This window comes from Tamandua tetradactyla, chromosome 18 (genome assembly GCF_023851605.1).
Source record: "Tamandua tetradactyla isolate mTamTet1 chromosome 18, mTamTet1.pri, whole genome shotgun sequence".
Lineage (NCBI taxonomy): Eukaryota > Metazoa > Chordata > Mammalia > Pilosa > Myrmecophagidae > Tamandua > Tamandua tetradactyla.
The window spans coordinates 43,683,266-43,701,468 of NC_135344.1; the positions used below are offsets into that span (position 1 = coordinate 43,683,266).

The 18,203-nt window shown below is 37.7% G+C and overlaps 1 long non-coding RNA gene across 1 annotated transcript in view; it reads left to right on the top strand.

Moving 5' to 3' along the window:
• LOC143662632 (uncharacterized) overlaps positions 1–8,418 on the top strand; it is a 14,723-nt gene extending 6,305 nt beyond the window's left edge. Inside the window, exons 2-3 of the long non-coding RNA XR_013165497.1 lie at positions 8,078–8,275; positions 8,373–8,418. This is a non-coding gene — a long non-coding RNA (uncharacterized LOC143662632). The remainder of the gene's footprint in view (positions 1–8,077; positions 8,276–8,372) is intronic.
• The last annotated feature ends 9,785 nt before the right edge of the window (positions 8,419–18,203 follow it).

Consider the following 18,203-nt stretch of genomic DNA (forward strand, 5'->3'; position numbering starts at 1 on the left):
TGCAATCCAATTTTAGACCTAAAGCGTGTGTAGGGAAGGAAACTGTGGAATCTCTTCAAAGCTGTTTTTAAAAAGTGTCAGCTAAACAAAATCCCCTATTTCCTTAATTTATTCTAATTTGGGCTTCGTTGAATATGCAAAATAGTCTGCTCTTATATATAAAGATTTCTCCTGTATTGGTAGATTGCAATGAAATCATGCCTTAGCCTTCATGTCTCTATATAAATTAGAATCACTCCATCTTCTCCCCGGCACTGTTTTTTTTTTTTTCGCCAGTTCTTTAGGAATTTATGCTACTTTCTGCTGAGTTCTTCCTTAAATGTATTCCTACATAAAATTCAGCTGAATTCTTTGCATGCTACAGCTCATACTGCCCTTCTAAGATTGATCTATATCATCAGCTACATTTTGAAAGTTGAGGAAGAAGTTAAAGAGGAATTAGGCCTGTCATCATTAATAGACCCTGAATCATGGCTAGGATTAGAAATCAGGAGCTCATACCACAAATAATAGTGAGAAGAACAGCAACTCCATCACTCATCAGTCATCTAACAGGTTGCCCTCCAATATCATCTTTATTTTATAGCACTATATTTCTTACCTCTGGAGATCTTCGTGAAATGGATGGGATGATCGGCTAAGCTGTGATGGATGAAACCATGTTGATTGCTTCTTTTTCAAGACTGAGGACTCTCTGAATGTGAAACCATATGCCCTCTGTGGTGAATGGACTGAATGGCAGGCTCGCGGTCTCTGCCTCCTGGTGTTCATATCTTGTATAATCTGTTCCTCTTCACTGTGGATGAGATCAGTGGCTTGCAGTAGAATATAGCAAAGGTGATTGGATGTCACTCCCACGATTGCGTTATGTTCTATAGGACACCATCTTGCTAGCAGACTTGCTCTTGTTTTCCTGCTAGCCTTAAAAAAAGCCAACTGCTATGCTGTGACTTGCCTACAGCAATGTGAGAGAAAGCTGAGGAGTTGCAGGAAGTTTCCAGGTGACACTAGCAAGAAGCGGGGCCCTCAGTCATATAGTACAAGGAAATGAATCTGTCAACAAACAAGTGAGTTTGGACTTGGATTCCTCCACGTTTGAACCTCCAGTTAGAATGAAGCCAACAGACATAGTGGTTGTACCTTGTGAAGCCTAAACAGGACACCCAGCTAAGCCATTCCCGGACTTCTGACACCCAGAGACTGTGAGATTAAATGTGTGCTGTTGTAAGCTGCTAAATTTGTGGTAATTTGTAACACAGCATAGAAAACAAACACTACCTTCTTTGAAGATGAGAAGGTTGAGGTTGCTAACTATGATGAAAGAATTTTTTTTTTGATAAAGAGACTGTAACTCATATCTATGAGACTATTGTTAACAAAGAATATTTTTTTAGCTTTAACCTCCTGATATCTCAATATAAAAGAGAGAAGCTACAAGGACAGAGAATTTCTCTCTATAAGTTGGTGTTTCTTCTTTTCTTTTTTTGGCAATTTTGAGAAGAGCGCATCATCAGTCTTTTGTTTATCCGTCCTTTTCCATTTTTCTCTTTATTTATTTATTTATTTATTTATTTATTTATTTATTTATTTATTTATCTCTTAGGTCAGAGATCAACAGCTTTTCCAGCCTTTGCTTATCATAATAATGTTGAACAATACCTAAGGCTGGATTCTGCAGAGTTAGCAGTTTACTCTTCTCTCCTACTTATGTTTTTAAACAGAAAATGGAAAAATAGGCAGCTAGAAATGTAGCAGCAGCATCTGAGGATGACATAGAAATGTTGACATAATTGCCAGCATTTTAAAGGAAATGTGCTTAATACAAGTCAGAAAGAAACTTTAAATTTCTGCCATGCATTTTGTCCATTTTTTAGATGACTGTTTCCTTATAAAAAGAGAGTAAAAACAAGGGATGTGCATATTTCAAGTCTAGGGAAAAAATAAGAAAGAAAGAAAAAAATAACGGAAGGATGGAAAGAAAAAAGCAGACAAGAAAATGAAGTGGGGCCGAAGAAGAGAAAGAAGGAAGGAAGGAAAAGTAAAAAGGAAAGGAGCAGAGAAGGGAAAAGGGAGAAAGAAAGGGTGAAGGGAAGGAGAAAAAGAAGTCTGATCCATGATAATAACACTGCTGAGAATTTGTAAAGCACAATTGTTCATGTAATACTCTTGTCAATTAATTATCTTGGCTTTATGTGACTATGGATTGATTCATATAAAACGAGTGTTAAAAAGAAATACAAATGCCTTATTCCCTGTTATGTTCATTATCACACAGCTAATTTATTATAAACTTCCTTGAAGTTCTTACTAAAAATTAATGACTCTCAACTTTGCAGACGTTTCATTACAGTGTTCACAACTTCTGCATCCCTCTTGAGTTTGAGTTTATCTTCAACTGCTTATAGAGTTTGTATTACCAGCTACCCAATTTGAACCCCATTTTTTAGATTCAGTATCTACAAACTCATGAATCTTTCATTGTCTTATAATTGGCTACCCCCAAGACTGATATCTATAATCTTTGTTAATTAGCCATGTGCCACTCTGCTCACTGTATATGGAAAATAAGAAAGAAGAATCTCCTAAGAAGGAGTGATGACATATTATACTAAGCTAGTGCTTTAAAACCGTTGGGGATAGCATTAAAAACTGACAGACTGTAAGTGGTGATTTTTCAGGGAAAGCAGCATTCAGTCACTGACTTTACAGATTACATGGCCACTTGAACCTTGTTGTTCTTTTCAGGCAACTAAGGTCCCTCACACCTTTCTTGGATAACAAGGGTTTCTCATTCATTTTTTAATGTATATTATTCTCCCTAAAAACTCTCCCTAAAAATAGCTTGTATGCATACTTTCTCATCCTTGAACATTCATCAGCAAAAACTTTTTCTTGTATTTCAGTTTTTGCTGATACTCACTGTTAAGTTCCATCCTCTTATCATTATACCAGCATAGATTTCCACCTGAAATATATACTCAGACAAGCCTCCCACTTGGAATGTCCTATACCTCCACATTTAGCTCATGGCATGTCCACAGATGAGTAACAGATGCTGGATTTGAACCTCACAAGAAGTGACAAACACCTTTATATTTCAAGGTCCAACTCAGACATTTCCTCTTCCATGTTTCTTCCTTGACCAATCTTGATGACCTCAAAGATATTTTAATCTGGAACTTCCAGGATCCATTTGTGGATGCTATTGTACTACCCAAATATCACATTAAAAGTTGCTGTCCTGCATATTGCACATAGGTATAGTTTTTGTATAACCATGTCCTAACAGGTTGAACTAAAGTTTCAATTACTTTTTATTTGTCACAGTCAACAACAGGGCATTTTGCAGACATTAAGTACATCATGCACCTACTATTAAATGAATAAGTACTTTGATGAAATAAATACTTGCTAATTTCCAGTTGAGCAGCATGAAAAAACAGTGGAAACTGTAACTCTTAAAAGAAAAACAGTTCAAAGTGATTCGTTTCCCACCATCATTATGTTGTAAGGTATTATTGCAAACACTAAAAGTTCCCAATTCTAAATGTGGAAAATGGCTCCCTAAGTAAGGGTGGTGAAAGGAATATTGTAAGGAGATAGGACCAGGTCCCTAGGAGGCCAATAACGTTATGTTGCCTCAGCCTCATGATTCACTGTTTACCAGGGAGATCATCTGAGTAACAAATGCAAGAGAACAGCTGCAAGTTTGCATGTGGTGGAGGTAAATTTAGGTGTGAAAGGAAGCTAATTGCCTTAGTGTGTGCCAAACTGTTCAGGTGCTAGTGATTCTGCTGAGGGATCCTGGGGGAGCTAGAAAGGGAGCAGGAATACACTTGAACTCTGCTATTGACTCACATTTTTAAATCAGTCATAATAAAAAAAAATCATAAACCAACTGTTTAAAAGAACTTGATGAGATTTGAGGACAAGGTAGAAGCTAAATCTGCCAAATGTCAAGGTTCACAGATAAAAATAAACTTGTTTAATCGATGTCTTTAACTCTTTCAGGGAAAATGTGGATTGAGTCTAAATCAAATGTTTTTTGGTAAAAATATACTTAGGAAAAGATTTACATACAGAGTGATAAATATGGTTTGCCACAGTTTCTACAATTTTAAGGAGAAAATAGTTCTAAGATCAGAAATAAAATAAAAATGATTTGAGTTCTTCATTGTGACCTTGAGCGTGTGTGTGTGTGTTTGTCTGTGTAAACTTTTTGGATAACAATCACATTAAAAAGTACCTAATTCTTGCTTCCACATATTTAACAATTAGTCAAATATCTTCTTATAATGCTCTGAGATAAACTGAAAAGCAAAGTAGTGAAAAAATCAACTAACTTTCAATTTTGTTAGTATATCTATTCAGTGCCATGGGAAAAATAGTTTTGTTTAAAAAATTGATTAGGGTGTTTGGCAGCACCTGCTGCCTGTTTCTATTTGATACTTGTTGGTGGGCTTATCCATGTGGGACACTTTTGCTTGCCCCATAACGATTAACTGTGGGAAAAGTTCATTTGATAGGAAGGTAGATTTCCAAATACAGAATCAAAAAAAAAGTCAACTATCATTTTTCCTGGCTTCAGGATTGGTCTGAACTCTAACAAAAGCACAGAAGACATTATTCTGCAATATGTTTGTCTCATTCAAATGATCTACCATTTACCTCAGTTCTTTGTTCTCAATTAATTCACAGACTTTCAGTCAGGGCCAGAGGGCAGTTATGAGCTTGAAATTTAAAAATTCTCCCTACTTTGGTTTTTAAGTAACATTTCACCTAATTTCCTACAGCATGAAGGCTAAATTGATATTTCTGGTATGGACAAAGCATTCTCGAGACTTTTTCTAAAATTGTTCACTCCCCACATCTATTTGCCAAACTTCTTTCTCTACCTTTGATCAAAAGCCATTTTCTTAAAAGACATCTTCGAAGAGTGCCACATTCCTTACTGCTGCATAGTAATTTTTAGACCTATATTATACCATATACCTGATGTGAGTTATCTATTACTCTGCCTGCTTGCTCCATGTGTGCTTTCTACCTCACAGTCATAGAACCATACTTCTCAGAATCCCTCTAACCCCTTCTATTTGTGAAGGGCCATGGCACTCAGGCCATTTTTCTTCCTTGTGGGCTTCTACACTCATGCCTTCTCTCTCTGCCATGGTTTTCCTTCTTGCCTTGGGCTACTGCCTTCAGTAGGGTAAAGACACATTTTCCTTAGGTCCTGCTTTCTTGTGGATTGTGATTTTAATCAGGCAAATCATTTTCACATTAGAGGTTTTATTGTTTATAAGAGAATAGATGAGAAACAAACATAAGAAATGCAAAGACGAGCTTAGCCAGTTCTTATGGTCATGCCCACTCGTCTCACCTTCCTTCCTGCTACTTGTATTGAGAGGTGCTTTTGCTATAGGAATTAATTTCTAAGAGCTGGAATTTACAAATTCTCTGACTGTCTCCTGATTTGTCTTTGAGGGAGACTCTATGAGCCCCTTAATTTTGAAGACCTCACTTCCCCACTCTGGTCTCCATGATGCAATTAGGACAGAATGATCATTGTTTTCCCTTTGTTTGCAATGATGCCAACGATTTGTTGAAAACCTTCAGTGTTTACTCAGCTTCTGCCTCAAATTGAGTTTATTTACACCTGAGCATTTCCTCAGGTTTCCTTTTTTATTTTTATTTTTTGTATGTTTTATCACTATATTACATATACGTACGTGCCTTGCTATATATTTTTTTATTCAATGATGTGGTTTGGATGCAATTAATTCTCCATGAAAATAGATTGTGATATCCAGGGTTTCTGTCCTGCCATGTGGAAATACTTTGCCTTGGGGTAGAATATGGTACATGGCTGATAAGCCTGGTAATACATTTGGACTTGAGAAATGAGTAAGAGCTCTCTGTAGTGCATATGTGTGCTGGGTGTGGTGGTGTAGTTATGAGGGCAGAGATAATTGTCGTGGTTCTCAGCTCATGATGGAGAGTTTGAATAAGCTTAAGTTTGTTTTTCATATTCAGAAACTTTCAAATAGATCACGAGCACTTATTAACCTGTTGCATATGGAAATGGTTCATACCACTGGGTGACTTACCGAGGAGTTAGGAATAAATCCTATGCACTAAGCTTGGTTCATCACAGGTACTCAATACGTTTCTTCATAGAGAGCAACTGAAATATCACAGGAAGAATTACAAAATAAGATTATTAATCTATGCAGAATCATACGCTATATGACAAAATCCAAGACTCTGATAAAAGATGGATAGAGTGACATTCAGAAAATAAGTGGGGTTAATTAGAGAAGGTCTATTATACCCCAAACCAATACTTCTATTGAATCCATTTCCTATTCGTTTCTCACTGAGGATGAAGAACAGCTGCTTCCTCTCCTCCATTTAATAGATTATCATATTTGAAACACAATTCTCATAATACCCTTTAGTCTCCTCTTCGCCAAACTAAACAATGCCACTTTCTTAAACTTTTCCTATGGGGCCTATTTACACTTGTATCATAAAGCTCATACTTGAGGAATATTTGCCTTCCATAATTCATATCTTAAGTCTGCCAATTTCCAGGAAACCGAAAGAAAAAATAAGTATTTTGCCAACAACTATTATGCCTTGGTAATTATTCCACTATGAAGAAAAAAATACATGCGCCATGGACACATATAAAAGTCGATTTAACTTGACAAATATATATTTAGGTTTCCTGTTCAAGGTATAGCCTTCAAATACAGTCAGCAAGTAATGGGAGTAAAGGTTGACTCCTCCATCGTATTTGCCTTCATGATCCTTGCTATAGGTAAATGTACTTTGTGATGATCCATATGTGTCAATAATAAAAATAGGTCACCCAACTGGTTAGTGGTTGTTTCCTGTCTCAAGGTCTTGAAACTGCATCCCAAAAAGTTGTCCTTAAAGGGACAAGGCCCAACATAGAGAAAGGAAATAGATTTTATCCCATTTTCCAAGTAGATACCTTGGCTGTTTTGATGAGATGTAGTCTTTTCTGAGGCTACTTCTATGATCAGCAGGAAAATAGGTCATCATTAGTGTCTGCCATGTCCATGGCAGAAGAATATGATATCTGTCATATTGGATTATCAGAAAGACACTATACTTTAAGGATGTATTTGGATTCTAGATCTCTCAGCATAACTTTATGACCTCAAGGAGCTTACCTAACCCTTCTGAACCTCAGGTGCTATAAAATGGAAATATTATTGTAGCTCCCTGAAAGCAACATGCTGACCTAGAAATCCTGAGATTACTCACAGACATGATTCTAAGTGCCTTTATTTACATTGCTGACTCAGATTTAATCAGCTTAACCAAGAGACATACAGCAGGCACTTTACCACCATACAGTTTTCTTGGTTGAAAAAAACTTTTTCAATAATTGAATCCAATAATTTATGCCTAGGCCAACTGAATCGAAGTTGTGCACTAAAATGACAAAAGCATGAAAACAAGGTGGAGAAGAAAAGAAAAACTAACATATTTTCCATTCGATCATTATATTCTATTTTGGTGGGCTGTCAAAAACAATATCTAATTTGCAGCACTTTATATTTAAGCATCTGGCAGTTTGATTAATTTGATTAATTAATTTCTTAGAATTCTATCAACTCTGTTGCACCATAACTTGCATAAAGAACCACACAATGAAAAATAGCTTCACAAAGAATTAGGGTTGTCATTATTTGAGGTTTGGTATTATTAAGTTCTCATCTAGAGAAGGCAAAATAAGGGGAATTCAGAAAATTAAGAGGAAAAAGGGGGAACAATAGGTGCTTTATTTTAAGCTGTTAGATTATATATATATATATATATATCCTGAAGGGTGAAAGATAATTGTTTCCTTAAAGGAGTATTTGTCGGGAAGCACTTTCCTATATTGGAGATTGGTCTTTGATTTCCAGTTAAAAATGAAGCGGCCTGGCAATTTTAGATACTGCCTTTTGCTTGGCACTCAAGTGTGGTAAGTCCAGCAGGACCCTCATAGAGAAAGTCTGCTAAAGTACGTGGTCACATGCTTGTGTCAAACATTTTCCTCCAGGTGGGAAGACAAAATCAATCTTTTTGCTGCACTAGTTGTTATGCAATCTGCTATCTGGACATCATACCGCTGAAATGTTGAAAACATCTCTCAACTGACAGCTCTCTGAACTGGTTTTCCCAGCTATCCAGCTGATGAGTTTCCAGCCACCCCACATTTTCCTGACCGCTGCAATTTCGCAAGCAGAGGCCCAGTAAGGTAATCACCTGACCTCAGCAAAACCACTGTATAAAGGGAATTCCATTAGCATTGTTGACGGTGCACCTGGATGGACTAACATTGCTTTCCTTTGCAGATTTGGAGACTTGTACTTTCTGGTGGCCTGCAAAAGTGTTCCTGGGTTCTTGTTGGCATGTGTCTGCATCTGGTTCATGCTTCTTTCTCAAATAGTTAAGCAAATTACCCATTTTTGGAAAGGTTCAGTGGTATAAAAATAAATGGATGTGGCCTCTCTCATAACACAGGATTGCAGGTTTGCCTATTATTTCAAAATTGGGTTAGGAGAGTATGCAAGGGTGTGAAATCCACAGACTTTTCCCCAGTGTCCACTTTCAGGTATAAATGCCAGTTAGGTCTGTGTGTGCACTTGAATGGAGACTGCATACATTTGCATATTTTACTATCATCCAGATATACGGTTGCATATTCTGATACAAGATTATCATTCAAAACAATATTATCTCCTTACAAATTTCAGCCTTTGAAGTTATCACATTTATTTTGAAATATCTTTCATATCAGCTGAGCTCTCCCCAGACATCAAAATAGGAAAAGGTATCCACATAATCTGAGGGGAGAAAAAGAAACAGCCACAGACTCCAGTGATTTTTGATGAGGAAAAAGTGAGTCTCAATTCATTCCTGATGGGAAGTGGAGCAGGGGAAGAGACAGGGACTGCTGGAGTGGCACAGCCTTACATAAAATTTGAAATTAGTGCTTGTGTCCTCCCTTTCTCTCATCATCCAATCCTGCCCCTTTCAAAATCTAAGATTGCAATTGTTTTCCTTTATTCAATATCCTACTCAGCCCAGACATGCTTCCCTTGAGCTACAGATCAACCAGGCAACTTCACTTTCCCCCATCCAATGTCTGAGCCCTTCAGTTCAGCTATATGTTATTGTTTGAGATGAGATAATTAATTAGCATCCTGAAAAGAATGACTAGCTAACGGAGACTTATGATCTTAGATCTCAATGAGATGTTTATATTTAATAAAAAATTGTTTGAGACTGAGATACCTTAATTGAAATAAATAATGGATAGCAAAACCAGCCTATGTTGTTAAGGGGTGGGAGAGATAATATTTGGTCAGGAAGATTAACCTGAGGCTTATCAAATCGATGTTCAAATGTCTATAAAATGATGAAGGAATGTACAGTGCTGTTCAACGAATTCCCTGTACTGTTATCAGGGGTGTTTCCTAAAAGCGAAGGAATTGGTCTTATATCTAATAAAAGGAAGTCTGCTTTCTCTCGTTATAAGCAGCCCTGGTATTCCGAAGTAAAAACACAACAAAGAGTTGCTCACGGACAGTCTGATGAGATGTGCAGGTGTTCAGGTGAGTTTAGCCATTCAACATGGACATAATGAGGTGAACCTCGATCGCCCGTAGGCTACCCTTCAGTCATCCTGCATCATACCAGCCTCTGTGCAGAATTAGAAGCAGCTCCAGTGTGACTGCATTCTAACTGCACTTGAAGTCATTCCTAGGCCCCCAAATATTTTACAGTCAAATAATTGCTTTCAGATCCACTTTTAATAATGCCCCTGGCAACCAGTTTGAGCTCAGGAACTGTTGGGCACAGCCTGGCCACCCCTACTCAAATCTTCAAGGAACTTCATGCAGGGTCTTAAGTCAGCCTGGGAGAATAATGTCCCTTTCATTTTCAGTCTCCACTTTTAAAGAAACAGAATTAGCATAGGTAGGATGCATCTTCCCACACATATGGGGACTCATTTTTCATCCAACCTATATTAGTAAGGACAGATTTTTCAAGTTTTTTCTCCTACAGTCACACTAATTGAGATCTCTTGAGTGTTATTCTTCATAAATGGGGTATTTCAAAACAATGAAGTGGTTAAGTTGCACTGATCCATTTACCCATCTCAATTTCTTTGCTAGCTTCCCCAGCCATTATAAGACAAGTCTCTATAAAACAGTTCTGGGCCTGCTTGGAATACTGCCTGGGTTGAACTTCCTTCTTTAATATTTTGTCCCTAACATACCTTATTTTATCAATTGCAAGGAGCATGGATGGTTGGTCCCTGTATCTTTATTTTAAGCCCTTCAGATAGGAAATAAGAACATTTGCTGACTGCCCACTGTGAGTAGAGCACTCTGGTGATAACCGTGAATTTGTAGGCAAAACAATACAAAACAAACCAAAAGTAAATAAATAAAATTCCCCTTCTAGTTCTAGAGTTGGGATGGGGGAAGGATGTGATAGGTGGAGATAACACACACATCCTATTCCAAATAATAATCATAACACTAAAGAAAAGAAGATCTTCTGAGAGTTGATTGCCTCTGCTTACTGAGATCTGGATTTCCCTTTGGGCTATTGCTTTGCTATTCTGAGCACAGGTGTCTTTCTCTGCTCACTTTTCATGTTTGTCTTGATCGGACGACTTATAACCTTCCCAGGAATGATAGCTATAATTTTGGACATACTGCATTTCCCTATTATATAGTGAAATTTCTGAGTGCAGGGATCTAGACTTGTACTTTCTGGTATCCTACCCTCTGAGCACAAGTCCCCACACGAAGGCCCACTGATGCTGTCCTCGTGGCTAGCTATTTTTCACACTTGCAATTTCAATGTAAATGTCATCTCATCAGTGAAGTCTTACTGAGAAGTGTCAGTCTATCTAAAGCATTGCCCATCCCTGTTAATCTCTTCCTCATCATCCCATTTGTTTCCTTCATAGCAATTCTTTCATAATCATTATTGTATGCGCTTTATTTTCTCTCCTTTTAGACACAAATTTCCAAGATTTCCTTGTTTTCATGCCCACTGTACAACCAGTGCTTAGCCTATTCCCAAGTTCAGAAAAAGAAAAAGATGTACTCAAATATTTTTGAATGAATGAATGACATTTTGCATCAGAATTTTCAAGATCATGAAGAAGAAGATGATGATAGAAATAAGCCTTTGAAAACCATGTGCTATATGTAGTACATTAACTCCAAATATGCTTCAGATTCTATCAGTCAGAAAGAAAGATACCTATCAACACCTCCAGGGGTGGAGTCTTATCATGTGGAGGGTAGTGAGAGTTATCACAATGCCTGACATCAAGAACTCAATCTAGGAGAACCAGCCCACTCCACAGTTTGCAGGTGTCAGGGTCACCAACAGAAGCACAAATCACACAGCACTGGATGGAAAAACATTTTACTCATCTAGAGAAAAGACAGAGCAAAATCATCCTCCTCTGTGAGCATCGGTCCTCCTTAGCGGGTCTCAATCCGTGGCTGGTGCTGGCAGATGTTCTCCCACAGCACCACTCTCTCACGTGTGTGTGTCACAATGGAGAAACCCTACTCCTCCCAGCCAGGGACAGATATACCACTTGAGTGTAAGCCAGACGCCATAAAACTTGCCCACTTTAATTAGACTGTCCTCAGTGAATGTTTACATATGCTCAGAACAACAGGTGAAGGAATATACCAGCAGTGTTGTCTTTCCTCTCACCAGGCCAATACATCTGATCCTGAGAACATGTTGTAATTCTGGTGCCCTGGGAAAGGCAGGAGGCTAGGCTAGGACTCTCCCTTGCCACAGATTCCTATTCCTTAAAAGAAAAATGGTGCTAGGAACCATTAGTTTAATTATAGTATATAGAAAAGTATGTGGGTTTTGGTGGGATTGGGTACTGAAAGTGATACTAAATGGGGTGACAGTTCTATTGAATTCCATGGGCAAATCCGTCCAGACTGCACTGGCTCTGGGAAGTCAAGAATGGCCTGGAGTCTGTGAATCCAGGAGTGTCACAGTTGACAAATGAGCATAAGTTATATTTGGAGTGGCTCTATCCTAATCATTGCCTTCATTTCAGATTTTGTAGCCTACTTGACGTTGTGGTTGACCAACTTGACACTGTAACTCTCCATTTTTTCCCCAATCCAGTTGACAGAAATAGTTGTTTCCCTTTCACACATATCCAGTTCTTGCTGCCAGTTGTTAAATAGCTACATATGTGAGTTTCTTGCCAAGATGGTCTCATTATTAGATCCCAACTGGGTAACCAGTTGCTACAGCCCATCTATTTGGCAGAAGTCTGGACCTTTTCATTTCTGTCTATGACAAATAAGGATAGGTCAACAGGGAAGAACCTTGAGATTTCCATCAAGAAAACATATCTGCACCTTTCCCTTTATTTCTTTAGTTATATTTATGTATTTACTTAACATGGTTTTGACAGTGTTTTTGAACTAATAAGGAAAAAAAATGAAAGCAGTTGTATATATGTGACCATTTCCTTTACTTGTGTATCATAAAACTAATCTAAGAGAAAGCCAGTGGATTGATTCATTGACTATCATAAGTGTCATCAAGAGTAACAAATTAACCAGGACTAAGAATCTAGAATACTAAGAAGTACAGGAAATAGTCCTAGCACCTAAGGAACTCACATGGCCAGAGCTCACAAAGCTGGGTGTATTCTTGGTATTTCATCAATACCATGAAATTCGATAATCATAGGGCTGAAATCACCATTAGAGATCATCTAATCAAACCCCTCATTTAAAAGCTATGCAAACTGAAGCCCAGAAAATGCAGGTGACTTAATTTAAGGTTATTAAATTTGCCAATATCTGAGTCAGAACTCGAGTCCTTGATTCCCCACCAGGTAACAATTTAAAAGAATTAATTGATGTTAGCTGAACATAAGAACAGTAACTAGGACAGCTCCTCGGGTAATACAGAAATTTTGGAGAACTGTCAAATAGGAAATCAGAGAAAGAAATTGTAATAGCAACTACTGTTTATTGAGACTCTATTATGTGCAAGGCACATTGCTTGACACACTACAAAATGTTTGCTAACACAACAGCCCTGCAGGGTAGGTATTATTCCAAATGAAGAAACAGATCCAGCAAAGTTAATGAATTTGCTCAAGGTCATATATTTAGAAACATGATTACATCAAGTCATGTTAAACCAAAGCTCATGCTCTTTCTGCTGAATCTAATTCTCTAAAGGGAGTATTGAAAGTGTAGAGGCCATGTTGGGTCTGACCCTCTGGTCAGAGGGCTTACCTAATGGGAAGTGTGGGGCATAGGTTTGAATGGGCCAATTGAACATGACTATGGACATAATTTCATGCTGGATTAAGAAGTGAAGACTTTAACATGGATTCACTAGCTACTGAGCCACGTTGGGAAATTCATCCTTCAGGAAAGGACTTATTATGAAAGCCACGTGATCAATCAGTTAGAAGATTAATGGCATGAAGATCAGTAGTAAGAGTTTGATTTTTTTCCTTTTCCTCTTGCTTCCTCAGAACACACAGAACTTTTATAGCAGGAGGATTTGAAAAGTGATCTCAAGTTCTCAGTGACATTTTTCCTTCCTGATAGCATTAATTCCTGCATAAAATTTGCTTTCTCCTGGCAACTCTTCAGATTGGTTGTACATATATTCTCATGAGGCACCTCTGCCACAGCAGATGTTTCAATTTTGAATATAAATCCTGTGTTTAACCAAAATAAATCCAAACCATTCTTCGAAGGTTCCATCCTAGTTCATCATATGGGTGTCTCTGATTCATTATCTTGGGATTCATTATCTTCATCAGAAAGTCCTTATTTCACATTAATAATATCAGCATTGTCCAAGATCCTGGATCTTTGAGATTTTAGGAAAAGATCTGTCCCTTTTGGAACTTTATGTTAAGAATAGAACAAAGGAATGTTTTAGAATGAGAGAGAAAGAGAGAGGGAGAGAGGTCCGACGTACAAAAGTACTATCATTTCTTGTGATATATCATTTCTTGATATAGTTCATACAGCTTAGCCTTGTGGGTCTGAAAATAAGATAGAGACTATGGATAGAGGATCTTGGGATAAATGGAAGTTATCTGGCATAACCTGCAACACTGCATGCGTTTGACATGCCTGGTTTCAGTATCTGTTGTTCAGTCTATGCTGTTTTCCTTCATTTCTTAATTTCTTCCTTAATTCCTTCCTTTCCTCCCTCCCACCCTCCTTCCCTTCTTCCTTCCTTCCTTCCTTCCTTCTTCTGTTTGTTGACTATATGCTGGTTTTGTTATTAAATTATTCTCTAATCTTGATAAGTCCCAGTTTCCTTATCTGTGAAGAGGAACAAATAATTACTACTTTTCTTTGCTATTCCAAAGATTGCTGGAGATAACATAATTAAGTATTAATTTAAAAAGCCAAAATACAGCTTAGGGAGGATCTGATGAATGGAGAGTGCATCTCACTACTAGAGCAGATTTGGCTCTCTCTATGCAAATACATCACTGACACAAAGGGACTTCCACTTCAATAATCTGTGTGTATTACTTGACCACTAAGCAAACATTTCTGAGAAACATGTCCTATCAATTACTATAGAAAATATGCAGTTAAAAATAATCAAGATGCATTAACTTGCATCTGGTTGGAGTCAGTTCTGCAAAATGTATCATGAGAAGACTCCTCTCCCACTGCTGGTGTATTCATTTGGTTGCACATTGATCTAAAGGAATTAAAGTTGTAGGTTTAATGCTTGAGCAAGAGCCTTCAATATATTTCAGGAAGTTAGACATTCCCTCAATGTATATCCTATATCCATCAAAGGAGGAACCCAGGGAGAGAGAAAGAATGGTTATGGAAAACCAATTGTCCCTTGAGAAGGCACTGGGAAGGAACTCATCCTGCAGTAGATTTTGCTTTGCTTCAGGTACTGTGCTTGGAGATATGCATATATACACTCATGTAATTCTTCAAGGGAGCAATTAAGATTTTCATACTCCAGAGGAGGAAACTAAGGCTTAGTGAGCCCAGGTAACTTGCCCAAGGTAACTCAGCTGGTGACAACAGATACTGAAACCAGGCATGTCAAACGCATGCAGTGTTGCAGGTTATGCCAGATAACTTCCATTTATCCCAAGATCCTCTATCCATAGTCTCTATCTTATTTTCAGACCCACAAGGCTAAGCTGTATAAACTATATCAAAGGATCCTCATTCCCCTTGGCTTCCATTTGGATATAGTCACTAGGATCCTCATGGGTAAATAGGAGAGAAGATCACTGCATTTCTCAAGGTGGTCTTTTCAGTTCAACACTTTTATGGACTCTGATAACTTCTTCCTTTCCTTGTCCTTCAGGTTTAGAGGAGGTTCCAGCTCCTCTGCTGTTAATCACAGGTTCCTGCACTGCTATACTTCCTCTATGTCCACCTATACCTTTGGAAAGCTCCTGGAATTAGCCTAATTGGAGTGCGCGATCAGTTTCCTAGGATCCTGATAGAGGTTAATCTACAAAATCTCACGTATATACTAATAAATGTGCATAAAAATTGAGTTACAAGGTAATAATACTTTGTCCCAAATTCCTAGTGCCACAATTTTGTTGCTAATTCTATGTATTGTGACGTGAATGAAAGTTTAAAACTGTTTTTGACTTAGGAACTCATAACTAAGAATGGCTGCTCTCCTAGAACTGTGTTCCCCAGACAAGAAGCATGCTGTGACTTTTAATCATGAAAAAATGCATTCACTGCAGAAATTCAACACTAACTCAGTGAAGTTTATGCTGAGAATGTTTTCAGTCAACAAAGCGCGTCAAAGCAGTGAGTAAAGTTTTAGAGGAAAGGCAGAGTTTGGGGATGCTGGAGGAAATACAAATTGCGCTTCATACATTTTGAAATGTCTGTCTCAGCCTGCAACAAATAGATGTATCCATCAGAACTTTATGATGAAGTAGAGAAATAATTTAAGCTACTGTTAAATGCTTGTAGTAATTACTTGTTTTGTAATAAAATCAATTTCTTAAAAGAAAACTCATCTCGAACTTTTTCCTGGTGAAAAGTGAGTGAATGAATAGCAAAGACAATCATTCTTGGATAAACTTATTTTTTCTTGTTTATTCTTTTGCTTTTCTCCTCATTACAAACTGATTTAGATAAAGGGACAACATTAATAAGTGAAAATCATGAGTACTTATTAGAAACACAATTATTAGGAAGAAGGGATTCCCTTTTAAACTAAAAAAAAAAACTGGTTTTAAAACATACATATGGAAATTCTAAGTGACTCATTGAGGAGAAAATATTGGGATTTCACCTTTGAGGATTTAGAAAAATCGCACATAAATCTCCTTTAAAGTTAGTAAGAAAAGGCTATTTTCCTAGTTTCATGTCTAAAAGAGTAATGTAGTCCTTGCAAATCTTAGAAATGGAATCCAAGGCTAAATGTCTGAGCCAGTGTCATATTTTGTCAAAAATTATTTTATATCGAAATTATTAAAAAAAAAAACCATAAACCCACAAATCCCCCAAACAAGGCTAAAATAACAATTAAATTGTTATTGCCTTGGAGAATATATTTAATAATTCTAATACTGCTGCCAAGTGAAATATCCATTCCTTCCCAAATAATCATATATTGGTGATAAGACTGTCCCTGGTTTGCAACCTTTGCCTCCATCCCGTCTCTATTGCCAATGTCTTTGGAATTATCCATGAAAGCTTAGCTCAGCGGTTCTCAAACTTTAGTTTGTATATCTTCTGGATGGTTCATTATAAACTGAAGTTTCCTGAACACCTTCTTAGTGATGTTAATTCAATAAAGGAATATGGAAATCTACATTTCAGCAAAATCCCAAATTTCGAGGTGCAGGTGGTTGAAGGACAAACCATGAGAAACACGATTTACCATTCTCTAGGATTCTGCGTTCACCTTGACTGTAAGTAGCAGCGAATTAAGGCATTTTGTCCATTACAAGACACGATTCAGCCTCAAGTCTCACCTTCTACATATGTAGTTCAATTGAGAGGTTCTCGTTTAAAAAATGGAACTCTCTATTCTTCTCAAGACCAGGGGAAATCTTGACTTCAAGATTTATACTGAAAGCTGAAGAGTGCAGTGGTTGGCATCACTTGCTCTGGAATCAAACAGAATTGCAATCTTATTTCGGTTCCTTAGTAGCTAGTTGAACTTGGGTATCTTACAGAAACTCTGTGACTCAATTTCTTTATGTACAATGAAGATGACAACACTTGTGATATGACATTGTTGTGAAACTTAAGTGTGGTACAATGAGTAAGGCATTTAGCAATGTTCCTTGCACATAATAAGTACTACATAAGTATTAATGAATACTTTTATCAAAGGGGATGAGCTTACTGGACCATAATGGCTATTACCATCTCATGGCAGGATAGACTCTCTCCAGCTAGGTCTTGCCGTTTTTTCATCTCATCCTTGAAGAAGATATGGCTCCCCCTGGTCTGCCCCATACCAGTACAGACAATTGGCTGCCTGAGGTCCTCAGCTATTCGAGGTCACTATCAATGTCTTCTCATTCTTATTTCCTTATTCTCTGGCCTGAAAAGCAGGTATATAATCCTTTATTAAATTAATACTTGAGTGAATGGATACGCTTCCTAAAATGTTAATCAGGGTTTTGTTTGCTTCTTAGTTTGTTGGTTTGCTAGAGTTATATTATCATGGATTGTTCAGCTAGGGTTATCAATTCCTTTCACCTAGGAAGAAACTTGGGTTGAAAATATGAAGAAAGAGGAAAAACATTATGAAGAAGAGAAATGGCATAGACTACTTCATAACTTCTGCCACTCCCATAAGCAGTATTTTCATGCATATGTGTGCAAGCACACAGAAGGGTGCTGCTGCCTCAAAACTAGCCTATGTGGGTTGGCTGGCTTCCGACAGCAGCCTAAGCTGTTTTCAAGTTCCCTTCCTTGGAAAGTTGTTCACATTTAAGCATTGTGTGGATCCTTCCACAAACTGGGTTTCAAAGTCAGAGCACAGAAGAGTGGGCAGTATCCTTCCCTGCCTCGTGGCCTACCATGGGGCTCTGGAGCTCTGACCCTGCCATCTAAGTAGTATGCAAAAATCATGTACAAATGTGAGGGGTTGCTGAGCAGTGTCAT